Genomic DNA, 12,637 nt, shown 5'->3' on the forward strand with positions numbered 1-12,637 from the left:
CAGTGCGTCTGAAATCAGCGTTGAGATTGGAGAATATCAAGAGATAATTGAGCCCAGGTCCACTTCAAAACCAAGTAGGTCATTTTTCCTACAATATTAGAAAACTTCCAATTTCTGTTATTGTGCAGTTACTGCTAAAAGTGCAAATACCACCTTAAATTAACCTAATCTAGAACAAATCATAAGTTTTAGTGTGGGACTAAAAACAATGCAGTGGTGGAAGATGTACTCAATTAAGTTACTTAAGTAAAATACATTCAAATACAGGAGTAATAATATACTCAAATAAGTAAAACTATCACATAAAAAATCTATTTACCTACTGCCCAAAAATCAAAAACTAACACTCAACAATTAAAATGCACTTTTAGATTAAAAATTAAAAGTATTTCAGATAGAATTTTAGAACCAGTAAAGAGTCAAGTGTATTGATGTTGATTAAAAAAATACATAAATTTGTTAATTTGGGAAGTTTAAGTGACTACTCAAGTCTCTTAATTTTTGTGTGTTATTTATTTATATACTTTTGTTTGCACAAAGATTGATTTAACCTTTTGGTGTGACGTCATCATGAACACGCTATAAAGTAAAACCCTCAGCCCGTACGGGAAGTGATTTGTAATTTTCAGTCTGGTTACAAATGTAGGCTGAAACTGGAGATGCTTGCTCTTAAATTTAGTGAAGTCAAAAGTCAAAGTTACTTCAGTTAACTGTGTTACTTTCACAGTATTGATACTAGTTAAACTCTAAACGAAGACTATTCAAGAACTGAACCAGGTCTAAACGAGGACTCATTTTACAGGTCTGGGTTATATTAGGTGTGTTCCAGGTCTTTATACAGTAGGACTTGCATTTAACTTAATTTTCCTTTTTTCTTCAGAGTATAAACATCTAAACCCTGTCATGCTGAGCTTTGGCATCCTCTGTATCCTGCAGGCTGTTCTCAACATTTCTTTGAGGCTGACTTTGAGTGAGTTCAAATGTTTGTTTGTTATTATTAATTTGGTATTTTTATTTAGTAAAATGTATAGAAATCTCATCTAACAGAGAAACACATTTTTATTAACAGATGCCTCAGTTTCATATTACATGTAGCTATTGTTACATTACAGTAATAATCGTACAACATGCAGCTGTAAACATAACAAAAGTGTTGGTCCTCACCTCTGCAATATAACAAGTTAGAATAGTAATGTAACAACTTCAAACTGTGATAGGACAATTTGCACCTCTGCATGGATGGTTACACTGTGATTTAATGGTTGTCTTGCAAAAGAAATCCTGTCAAGAAGTGAGTAAGTTCTGAAAGCCAGTGATTTTTATCTGTCTGAAGGGAGGAGCTAACTACAGTGTAACACCCCCTAGTAGTACAGAGTGTCTGTTATGGTTCATTCACTTGACTTCAACTAATGCCCCCTTTTCTGTGGTCTAGTGGTTGGTTGTTTGTAAAACTAAAATAGCTTTGATTTTTCACAGCAGAGAAAGCTGAATTAACTGCAGGTGAAATCTTTACAACCAGAGCTCCGCCCCCTCTTAACAGCACTACAAGTACGTGGGCTTTCCTTGTGCATTAGAGCATCACAGACTCTAGGACTGGACAATGAATCAGAATAATCGTGACTAGTCGACTATTAAAATAATCGTAATTATATTTTCATAATTGTTATTTTGAGAAAACAGACTCTAAAACACATGCACATGCAAACATTTTATCACATCATTCTTATGGTCACCTTAGGATAATTTTATTAATTTTATCTATTTTATTTTCTTGTTTTGTGGAGCAGAGATGAGTAGGCTGTGCCCTCATAGATGGCTGCGATATGGATCCAAATGTTACTTCCTTTCTACACAGAGAGCAGATTTTGACCAGAGCCGAATTTACTGTGAGAAGAGAGGAGCTCAACTGGTCAAAATCAACAACAGGCGAGAGCAGGTAAAGAAGTCATTGCAATTTATGATAATAAATAGAATAATGATCATTAAATAATCATGATCAATATCATGGCTGCCCAACCTATGGCCCAGAGGCCAAATGTGGCCCTCAGACACATTTTTCTTGACCCCTCAAGCTTTGTGTCTTTTTAAGGTGTGGTGGCACCTCAGGTGAAAGTAACTTTTTTAATTGTTTCAGGGTATTGACCTCTGGGCTATGGCCTTCCCTTTAGCTTATGTTTCCATGTATTTCTATTCTTCTCAGTGATAAAGGTTTTGGCACCTCTGATCTAGATGCTTTCATTTTACACACTGTAGCCTCACATGTCCTGATGCAGAATGAAAAAAGTGTTGCTGCTGATCTCTTCCTACAGCCTCATATTCCACACCCACAGCACACCATGGTCATACATGGGAAAAGTGGGTGTCTTGCTCATACACAACAACGTAGTACTTGTCCGAGGTGTAATCTGTGGAGATGCATAAAGCTCCACAAGCCACTAGATGGCACCAAATCTTTTGGTGCTAATAATTAACTTTCACATGGTAGTGTTTGCATTCCCTTAACTACAAAGTCTTGGTATGGTATGCTGTGGGACAATATATTAACCAAGACAAAAGTCATAGGAGAGGTGTTATGCCAAGTGATAGCATGAATGTTAATTTACACCTGCAGCCCCTGAGCAGGTTGGTGTGAAGATGAGAAATTCAGATTAGATGTGTATAGATTTAATTGATTGCAAATAATTAAAACAGGGTCCCAATTTCAAAATCAACATACATTTAAAGATATACTTTTTAACTCTCCCCTTAGTCCCTCCCACCCTCCACCAAGGCTCAAAATATGCACATATACACACTCTACTTATTATAAATCATTAAGAATAACCCTCATTCCTAATGTGTACAAACTTGTTTAGATATCAGTCACCTCTTTGTCAAATGTTCAAACATTTGAAAACCTGTGCTGGTTAGTGCAGCTGTATTGCAGTGGTGTTTATGATTGCTGTTTTATCCCTAGGCATTTCTCACTGGACTCACAGCAGCTGCGTGGATTGGGATGACCGACAAAGACAAGGAGGGCATCTGGTTGTGGCTGGACAGGACATGGGTCAATAAAAATGAGTAAGACTCAAGTTAAAGGCAGAGCTTGGTAGCATAATACCAACCAAGAACTACAAAGAAGAGTAAAATATATTTGATTAAAAAGAATAAAGTAGCTGTTTTACAGATACATAAAATTTGCTCTAAGGGAGGGGAGCTGAATTTGCCCTGCCCTAGGCCTAGAGGTCAAATTTTATGCTGAAACTTTCTCTGGACCTATTTTTGTTGGACTAGTTTAGGGTCTATTTTATACCCAAGACCATATCTATCCTGCAGGTGTGTGCCTTAGCATGACATCAGAGGAGTGTGGTGTCACAGGCTTTTTAGTTTCAAGTTGGTAGCACACACTTTATTTTTGACTGTTTTAGACCATGGAACAAGTGTATTCATCTAGTTTATTGTAAAAAAATAAATAAATAATAATAATTGGGCTATGCAAAACTGCATTTTTCATTTTGGATGTTTTTATTGCACTGAAAAACATGTATCTTTCTGTGAGCTTGCATCTCCACAAACCTGACTCTTATTTGGGTCTCCTCCAACTAATTTCCATGGAAATATTGTTCTTTTGGCTACAGTCTTCCATAGTATGTCACAAAACCTATACATCTCCATGGATAATTTTCCTATGGTTTTAACTTTCTTTTTCCATGGAATCACACAGGTTACTCCTTACCGCCCTCCTCTGGCTTCATGTTATAAATATGGCATCTTTCTTTGCCTTTTTAACCCTTTGTTTGCTCTGGCTGTGTTCACAGGCTGCAGTGGGCTCCTGGACAGCCTGATGACTCTAATGGAGGTGAAGATTGTGGCGACATTCGAAATCAAAATAACTTTATTGGTCTGAATGATTCCAACTGTTCAGTTTTGATGCAGTGCATTTGTGAGAAACCTCTGAATGGGCTGTGAATGAACCAAACAGGGCACAGATTTGAAGTAGTAGTGTTTATTTTTGTGTATATTCTACATAGTATAAAATACACAGGGGGTGGTAGTCAAAAATATCTACTCAAGAAAGAAGAGTAGCCTATTGTTACTAATATTACTCATGTAGATGTTGATTATGTGTTGAGTGCAAATATTTCTGCAAATGGTATTTTGGATATCTTATTTTGTCTTGAGTAAAAAGAAATTAAAGAAAAAATGTCAAAAAAAAAACCCCACACACACAAAAAAAACCCCGTTTTGTTTTAAAGTTTAAAGCTCAGTAAATCTAGGAAGTAGACTGCAACAAAATCCTCTAAACAAACCCTCAAGATTGTTGACAAGATTAGACAAAAATAAACCCCACAATGGAGAAATTGCTTTATTGCAACACCAATACAGATCCACACAAATTAAAGATATAATTTACATTATGAACAGTAAAAATAGTAAAAGTACACATTACACACAGTACACACAGATGAAAGCTCAAAATGCTCTCTTCCATCTTATAAAGTCATGTAGTGGTAGTTTTGAAGCTAGCTTTATCTTTAGTTCTGTAGAGATTGATAATTCCAGGCCTGAATTCATCCAAATGATTCTAGTGAAGGTGTGTGGAGTTTAAAAACACAGTGGAGCACTTCCTGTATTACCACATGACATCACAAGGTGGAGCAGAGTGTTTTCTGTTTGAGAGAAGAACTCTCTTCAGACTCTTGTCCCTTAAACATATGTGAATAAAACAAAACACAGTTCCAGCTAAGTTTCTGATGAGGATACAACCTTCTAACAGATCAGAAAATATTGGCCCTTTAACCGTTTTACAAAATGTGAAATAATGATCCTAGTATGTTATAGTTTAATCTTAAATGCACACAAAAAAGCATCACACGTCTTCTTTAACTGTTTGCTGTTGTGGAGATACATCAAGGAATGGATGGCTGATGTTATCTCAATGAACCACACGTTGTACAAATAAAGTGAGCAGAAATGTGTAAAATTTCCCATAGCATCAGTGGACAAGAAAAAGATAATGGGAGGGAGGTAGCAAACTAGCATGTTAATCTGCACGCCTAAAATCACACTAAATGCTTTTCTTTTACCAAACTTCCCATCTTTTTTGTTTGTACCATTTTGTGATTCTATTTCTTTTTCCCCAGGAGATGGTTTAATGAGGGTTCTTAGGATTGACAAACATGCAAAAGAGTTAACTGCCACTATAGCTGACAGAAACACGCATTGCAACTTCAAAAATACCTTTAAAAGATATAGATAGACTGCACATGTGCTCATAATGAAAGCATTAGCCACCACAGTGCATCCCCATGCTACGGCTAACACTACAGTCCGATATCGTAGAGGTCTGTATTTTAGAAAAACAACAGGATGTTGAACTGCTAGGTATCGCTCAACACAAACCAGGCAATGGAACAATGGGTGACCATAACATAACAGAGTCATAAGGCAACACCACACATAAATATACAAAATCGGCACAAACTTGAGAGTGAGCGCAGAAACAATAGCAAAAAATGACAGCAAAAAATCAACAGATATAATGCTTAAAGTCATAATGTCAGTTTTTTTGGTGAGTCCAGACGAAGCTTGAGTGCAGAGGACCAGACTTTGTATTGGGAGGCAGAGGATTACAGGGACCACCAGGAGCACAGGGTAAAGATGGAAAGGTTGTACCAGACATGGGTCACAAATGCTGGGGAAAGTGATGTTGATCATCTCCATGGACTATAAACAAGAGAAGGATACAGGTGATTCTCAGTCAGGTACAATTGATACTTTGCACAATGGGGAGGTCTACTGCCTGCATAGCTATGGTGGAACGTTCAGAAGTTACCATGGTGATGCAATGCAATATAATATAGTCTCTCACTTAACTCAAGAAAAAATAAAAGTGTGAGTGTTTATGGTCCCATTTAGGTGTTTGAGGTGAGAGTGACTAACTGAAAACCTGTTGGCTGATGGTAGTTAGTTTGTGTAATGTAATTTGACTTGTTCAGCAGCACAAATCCACCCTTTTAGTTCCAACTAAGTCAGTTCTTTATGATCAGATTGTGTTGAATGAAACTAAGATAAAGTCTAACTTAAGTAACAGAGCTTCAGACAGAGTAAACGTTGATGTCACCTGTGAGGCAGTGTGCATGAAGGGACACCAGAGCCTGCACTGGAGAAGTCTCTGTCATTGTTGACTCACTGACTCTGCATAGAATCACTCTTTGTTTGTCTTCCTGGTTTGGAACTGGTGGTTAAAAACAAAAATGCACTTTCGTAGATTGTGAATTGGGCGGGAAGCACTGTATGGTGTCTTTGTACACTAGCTAGTTGCAGAGACTAAGCTCCAGTATTATGTGGGGTCAGAGCCAGCCCCTGAAATATCTGTTTCAGTCCCTGCCATTGGGTCAAAGACTGGCTTTGCCAAATTGCAGGACCAAAAGGTCACTCAGTGTAACTCATAGTTTGTATCCATTTTGTCTGTTGATTGTGTACCTGTGCAGTTTTATGTCTGATGCCACTTAACCACTACAAACCAAACATCCCCAAGGGTAGAAATCAAGACACCTTAACCTTAACTATAAAGCTAGGGTACCCACATTTATTTTTCTATCAATTTCAAAGCTGGAAGAAAAGGTGCTTTAATACTTTAAAATGAGAGTGGATTGACCAATGTTATATTATAAGGCCTAGAAAAAATGTGGATTCAGTTCATTATTGATACTTTGCAGTGACATCATGCTGAGGATGTTCTACATGTATACTACTAAGTATCTAGGTGTATGACTTTATTCGTCCTTCATTTTTGACATGGTACATTTACAGAAATGTTGATTAATGTACACTGTCCCTGTTAAATAAACCAAATAAAATAAAATAAATTAATAGTCAAATAAGCAAAATCAAGAATAGGTTTTCTACACCGCCACAAAAACAAAAAAAAAAAAGCTTTTCACACCCCACAAAAGAGATTTTGGTTAAAACTACAGTTTTTCCTATATCAGCATCAAAGATACCAATTCATTAATTCACAATTTATCATGTAGCCATCCACTTTATTACAGCCATCCATCCATCACTGCACATCTTACTCCCTGATGAAGTGGCCCTCTCTCCACACCCACAGACAAACCCACTGATTATTGTTTGTTTACAGTTCTTTAATTGGTAAAACCCTGTCCTTCCTACTAAACATCCACAGTTCCAGCCGCTCGCTCCATTCCAACAGCTACATTAACCTCATCATTCCTAAAGCCTGCACAGTTTTTGACCGCTCCTCATTTCAGTTGTTTGCAGCAGGTGACTGGAACCAACAGACTTTTTACCTCTGTTTACTTTTAAAAACTTGATTCAGAGTATTTTGCAAGGCTCAATGCACATGCTTTTAACACTTTCATATCTTTATCTTATAATGGTATATTAGTGGTCCTAATAATGTAAGGAACTCTTCTTGTCTCTGTCAGGACATTATTTTCTCTCTAGCCCCTTATTATAGCTCATGGGGATTGACTGTGCAGTGACTGCCCATTTTGCTTTACTTTGAAAAAGCGAAAGTGTACACACTCCCAAAAAAAATCATGCTTGTGAATTATAGTGATGTGACAAATGGTTTGCGTCAGTTTGATTTATAGTGGGATTAGTCATGGGGTTTTAGTTTTGGTTCCTGCAAACCTGGCTTGGTTTTGGACTGGCTTTCCTACAGACAAACATCGTTACAGGTAGGGTAATGTATTGGGCAACTAGACAATAAATTTAGAATTTGCACAGAGATAGAATAAATCATGTTTAAGTGTCAAACTATTTTTGGAAACATCAGATAAGACTGTATCCATAGTAACAGGTAGACAACTTACATGTCTTCAAACTAATAAGAGCAATTTACAGATAATATTTAAAAAAAAATTGTGGAGCCAAAATATGACTTACCTTTGAATGAGCACTGATGTTACAATGATCCAAGCTCTGACCAAAGCAGTGCGCTCACATCATGCCACGCCCTGCCCCTCTGCATTACAAGTCATACCTCACAAAAGGGGCTGCAAGATGAATCACAATTGACTCAAATCGTAATTTGAATGGACACAATTAGTAAATCACAAAGCCTGCAGTTTTTCAAGTACCATAATTTCCTCAACAAAAAACAAAATGTTATCTTATTCTGCATAAAAACTGCAAATCCTGCAGTTTAAATGTGTACTCGCAGGTTCTGAAACGTGATTCTTGTATTAGTTTGTTAATTGTTTGTTAATTTCAGTTCTTTTGTCAATTCTTCTGGACACCTTACAAATGTGAACAAAACATAAATAGGAAATCTAATTACAATTTATTATTAGTAATTTCATTTTTTTTAAATTTTTTTTATATATTTTATTGGCCCAGAACAACTCATAATGTTTTAATTTTTGTATATATATTTTTAAGCTCTTCTGTAATTAAGTGAATGAGTTTATAGATGTACCATGGAACATTTGTGATTAATTGCCAGTTTGCCAGTCTCCATGGAGAGGTTTGTTGCTTTACCGGGCGTGTTCCACAATCTACTTAAACTTGTGTCTCTATGGAGAGTTCAAATCACAAGTCAGACCTGTGGCGAGGCAGCTTTGCAACTTTGATTAAGAAAGTATGTTTTTCAAGATTTTATGAGCAACACATGTAATTAAATAAGGCCAAAATATGAAATATTTCAGGCAAAGCAATAGCATGGAGACAAGATGCAAGACAAGACATTGGGATCATATTTGTTAACTTAATTGCATTTTTTCTGTCAGGACGAATCACAATTCTATCAATATCAGTATCAGAATTGAAACGGTGCATCATTAATAGTTTTCATTTGGATTAGGCCAAAATCAGGATTCAGAATTCATTTATTTTCCATAAAGCCATCGTTCCCATGGGACGATGAAAAAAAACGTCATTAGCACAAGAGGCTGGGTCAAATAAGGAAAACCTTCTACCGTCTCAAAGTTTTTGTAAAGATAAACTATAGTGCAGATATTGTTGCAGTGAATGTTAAAATCATCTATATCAGGGTTTTTCAAGCTCCTTCAAATGGTACTTTGATACATCTTCAGTATATGGGTTTTCATAATTTTGAGATAATTTTATATACTTTTTTGCTCTCTTTTGGAAAATTTCTTGTTTTGAATTATAGTGGAAATAATACGGTCTACTTTTAGACCTGGATTAGCCCTTGATTAATCCTGGCATAGTCCTGCTATCTGATACATGAGTTAGATCTGATGGTACTCAGAAAGCCAAATCTTTTCATTGGTGGTACTTGATGTGAAAAGCCACTGATCTATATACAGACTGGTTAAACTGCTTAGGAAGTATATACTCCTCACATCAGTGGACCCACACACAGGCGAGATGTTATTTCACACTGGGTGAGTTTTGCATTTTCCTGCGCTCTGTAAAGTGAAGCCTCATCACTCATGTTTGTCAGTATCTGTCAGCACCTGTCGCAGTACGGTTTAGACCCTGACCAAATGTACCCTGCTTCACTAGTGACACACTGCAGAAACACTATCTGCCCATATGGGGTGGATTTGACTAAAAATCTTGTCTATAGTTTTTGTTTTGTTTTGTTTTTTTTTAATGACGTTTATAAGTTTACTTCCTGGTTGTACATGGACAGCAGACATGACATACATTGAATTTTCTGTGTTGATGACATATGTAGAGGTATTCCAGTAGCTCTTAAAGCTGCTATTTGTAATTAGATTGGCCGACCCCACCAATCTAATTACAAATAGTTTTATTCTCACATGCCATTACCAGATCCTCTATGTTACTGGTGTCTGACAGCGTTCCAGCTTTGACCTGACAAAAGACCAGAGAGCACATGGGCCATGTCTCTTTTCTCTTTCCTCGCTTCTCTTTGATTCCTCTCTCCGATTCTGCAGGAAATGAGAGACGCAGGGAGAGACACAAGCTGATGATGAATGAGACAGCCTTCCCTCAGGAGCGAGTTCTGAGCCAAATTACACTGTAGTGAGGACTATAAGGATTATTTATTATATATATGCTTTGTTGCTGTCCCTTGTACTTGTGCAGTTGCAATAACATAAACTCTTCACAGTGAGACTAATATAGTTTGATTATTTGATCTGACCACTTAATATGGTGCATTTCATTGACATCTACAAAACTTACAGATGGTAGCCCATATTACATTATTTCCTGATCGATGTTATTATGCTGTTTCCTCATTAAAAACATACCTGAAGTTGTGTTTTGTTTCATTCACACATGTCACACACATCACAAACTGACCCTGCGCATTTAGGCTGAGCTCTTCTCTCAAACAAAAAACACTCAAAATTGTGATGTCATGTGGTGATACGGGAAGTTCTCCACTGTGTTTTTAAACTCCATACACCTTTACTAGAATCAATTGGATGATTTCAGCCCTGGAACAGTCACTAATGATAAAAGGAGCTGTTAACTTGAAAATTACTGCTTCATAACATCACAAGATGGAACAGAGCATTTTGAGCTTTGAAGACAGACTAATAATAAAGGATTACTCAAACATGACACACATCCAGGTATGTTTTTGATAGGGTAACAACAGTTTAACATGCCTTAAAGCTCACAAGTAAAAAGTCTGTGTAATATAGGACCTTTAAAGTAAAAGGCTGTGCCTAAATGCATGACTCCACAGCTGTTTTGCGCTGCCCCCCTCAGCTGCAGTACCTCCTGAGACCTGGGTCAATGCAGTCGACCTGAAGATTCACTATCTGTGTCTGTGGCCAAAACAAAGCTGTAAATCTCCCTCTGCAGAGTTTAGTTTCGCACAGTCCTGATCCACGTCTGGCACTCGCAAACTTATATTTAACTGTGCAAATTTATGCTAGTCCATGTGCCTTCTGTAATCCTTCCCAGTGGATGCCAATCGTTGAGTATTATATTGACCTTTATATAACCAGAATAGTTTTACTAACATGAGTTGCGGCTGACCTTAGAAGGGAGCCTATTTTTTATGTTTTGAGTCATAGAGGAAACATGCAAACTTCACACAGAAAGGTTCTGTGCCGCCTGGGAGTCAAACCTATAATCTTTATTCTTAGATAGTCTCTATGCAATGCCTGAATAAGAGGTCAGTCTTCTGGCTAGAGGTGGATAGAGTAGCCAAAAATTGTACTCAGGTAAGAGTAACGTTACTTCAAAATAATATTATTCAAGTAGAAAGTGGTAGTCCAAGGAAGAGAAAAAAGTATTTGGGAAAACTACTCAAGTAAGAGTATCTTCAAGAGTAAGAGCTGGGACCTAACATCTAATTTATAATTTGAAGTTAATGTAATTTGAAGGGCAAAACATTACATAAAGGACAAAATCTGGTATTTTAAGAGGATAAACACAAAAATGAGACACATTAAATCATATCTGAAAGAGTGGTACAAGAAACACAAATGTTCAAATAATTTCATACTGCCAACATAAAGCTATTGTCACTTGTAGACTTACTCACAGTGGGAAAAGTAACCAAAACCTTTACTAAAGTAAGAGTACTGTTTCTTCAATTAAAAGATTATTGGAGTAAGCTTCTAGAAAAGTAAATGTAACTGAGTACTTCCCACCTCTGACTTCCTCTGACAAGCAAATTCACAGCTGCCAATAAAATAATAAACTGCTGTAAAAAAAAAAAAAAGTAGGGGAATAAAATACAATACAAATGAACAAGAACTCTTCATCAAACTTGGTGAGGCATGAACACTCTCATTTGCAGTGAGTTATTGCATGACTGTCAGACCTATGTTCATGAAAATGTTTTGGTTACAAGTGTTTTGACAAAGATGTTCCAGATGCGCATCTTTAATGCAAATCATTTGTTTGCTGCAGACTAGTGTACACAAAGGTAACTTATGAGGGTGTTATGAGGTAAGCTGATTTGAACAGGGTTAAAATGTAAAGGGAATTGGAGTCAGAGTTGATGGAGCAGGACGCATGCCCATGCTCACTTCCTATTTGGAACGCGCCGGCTAGTAGATTTTATCCATTTCTATATACAGACTATGCTCTGAGTGGAGTCTCTCACAGATTTAACCTGTAACTTGGCAGGTGGTGCCACCTGCTTGTACATAGATGATCAGTTTAACAGTAGATGATCAGTTTAACAGCAATTCTTGCAAAACGTAAAGCAGGTGGCAAAGTGCAACTTTAAAGAAGGAGTTTGCAGTTTTTTATTTATTTATTTTCTACCATGTTATAACATTGTTTTATCACTAAAAACATGCCTGAAGAGGTTGTAGACATTCAAACCCTCTCTACACTTAGCAGAACGAGGCTTAGCCCACAAGCCTACGCAACCTATGCTTCCGCATGCATTTTTTTGTATAAAACAGGATACAAACTAATACTCTACAGGGTTATACATTTTAATGCAGGGTTTTTCGGTGAATATGGTATTTTCTAATCAGTAATAGGTGACATGGTGATATGTTAAGCAAAAGACCCCCTCTTTAAATCTGGATTAACTGAAATATAGTAAAATAATGTGGTAATGACTTTGTTATGACTGAGGACATGGTGTTCCCCAGAGTTGACCTCACCTCTAAATCAGCAGACTGGGGTAAGAAGAGCCAGACTGACCCACTAAAACTCCCAGCACAGAGGGATCTCCCTTTCAGCTTCAATGCGCAATGTTATATCATGTAGTCAC

At 37.0% G+C, this 12,637-nt stretch overlaps 1 long non-coding RNA gene across 1 annotated transcript; it reads left to right on the forward strand.

Moving 5' to 3' along the window:
• Window positions 1-1,883: 1,883 nt before the first annotated feature.
• LOC117369624 (uncharacterized) lies at window positions 1,884-4,100 on the forward strand. The gene is made up of 3 exons (XR_008648805.1): window positions 1,884-1,936; window positions 2,957-3,060; window positions 3,798-4,100. It is a non-coding gene; the product is annotated as an uncharacterized LOC117369624 (long non-coding RNA).
• The last annotated feature ends 8,537 nt before the right edge of the window (window positions 4,101-12,637 follow it).

Source organism: Periophthalmus magnuspinnatus, chromosome 1 (assembly GCF_009829125.3).
Source record: "Periophthalmus magnuspinnatus isolate fPerMag1 chromosome 1, fPerMag1.2.pri, whole genome shotgun sequence".
Classification (NCBI taxonomy): Eukaryota; Metazoa; Chordata; class Actinopteri; order Gobiiformes; family Gobiidae; genus Periophthalmus; species Periophthalmus magnuspinnatus.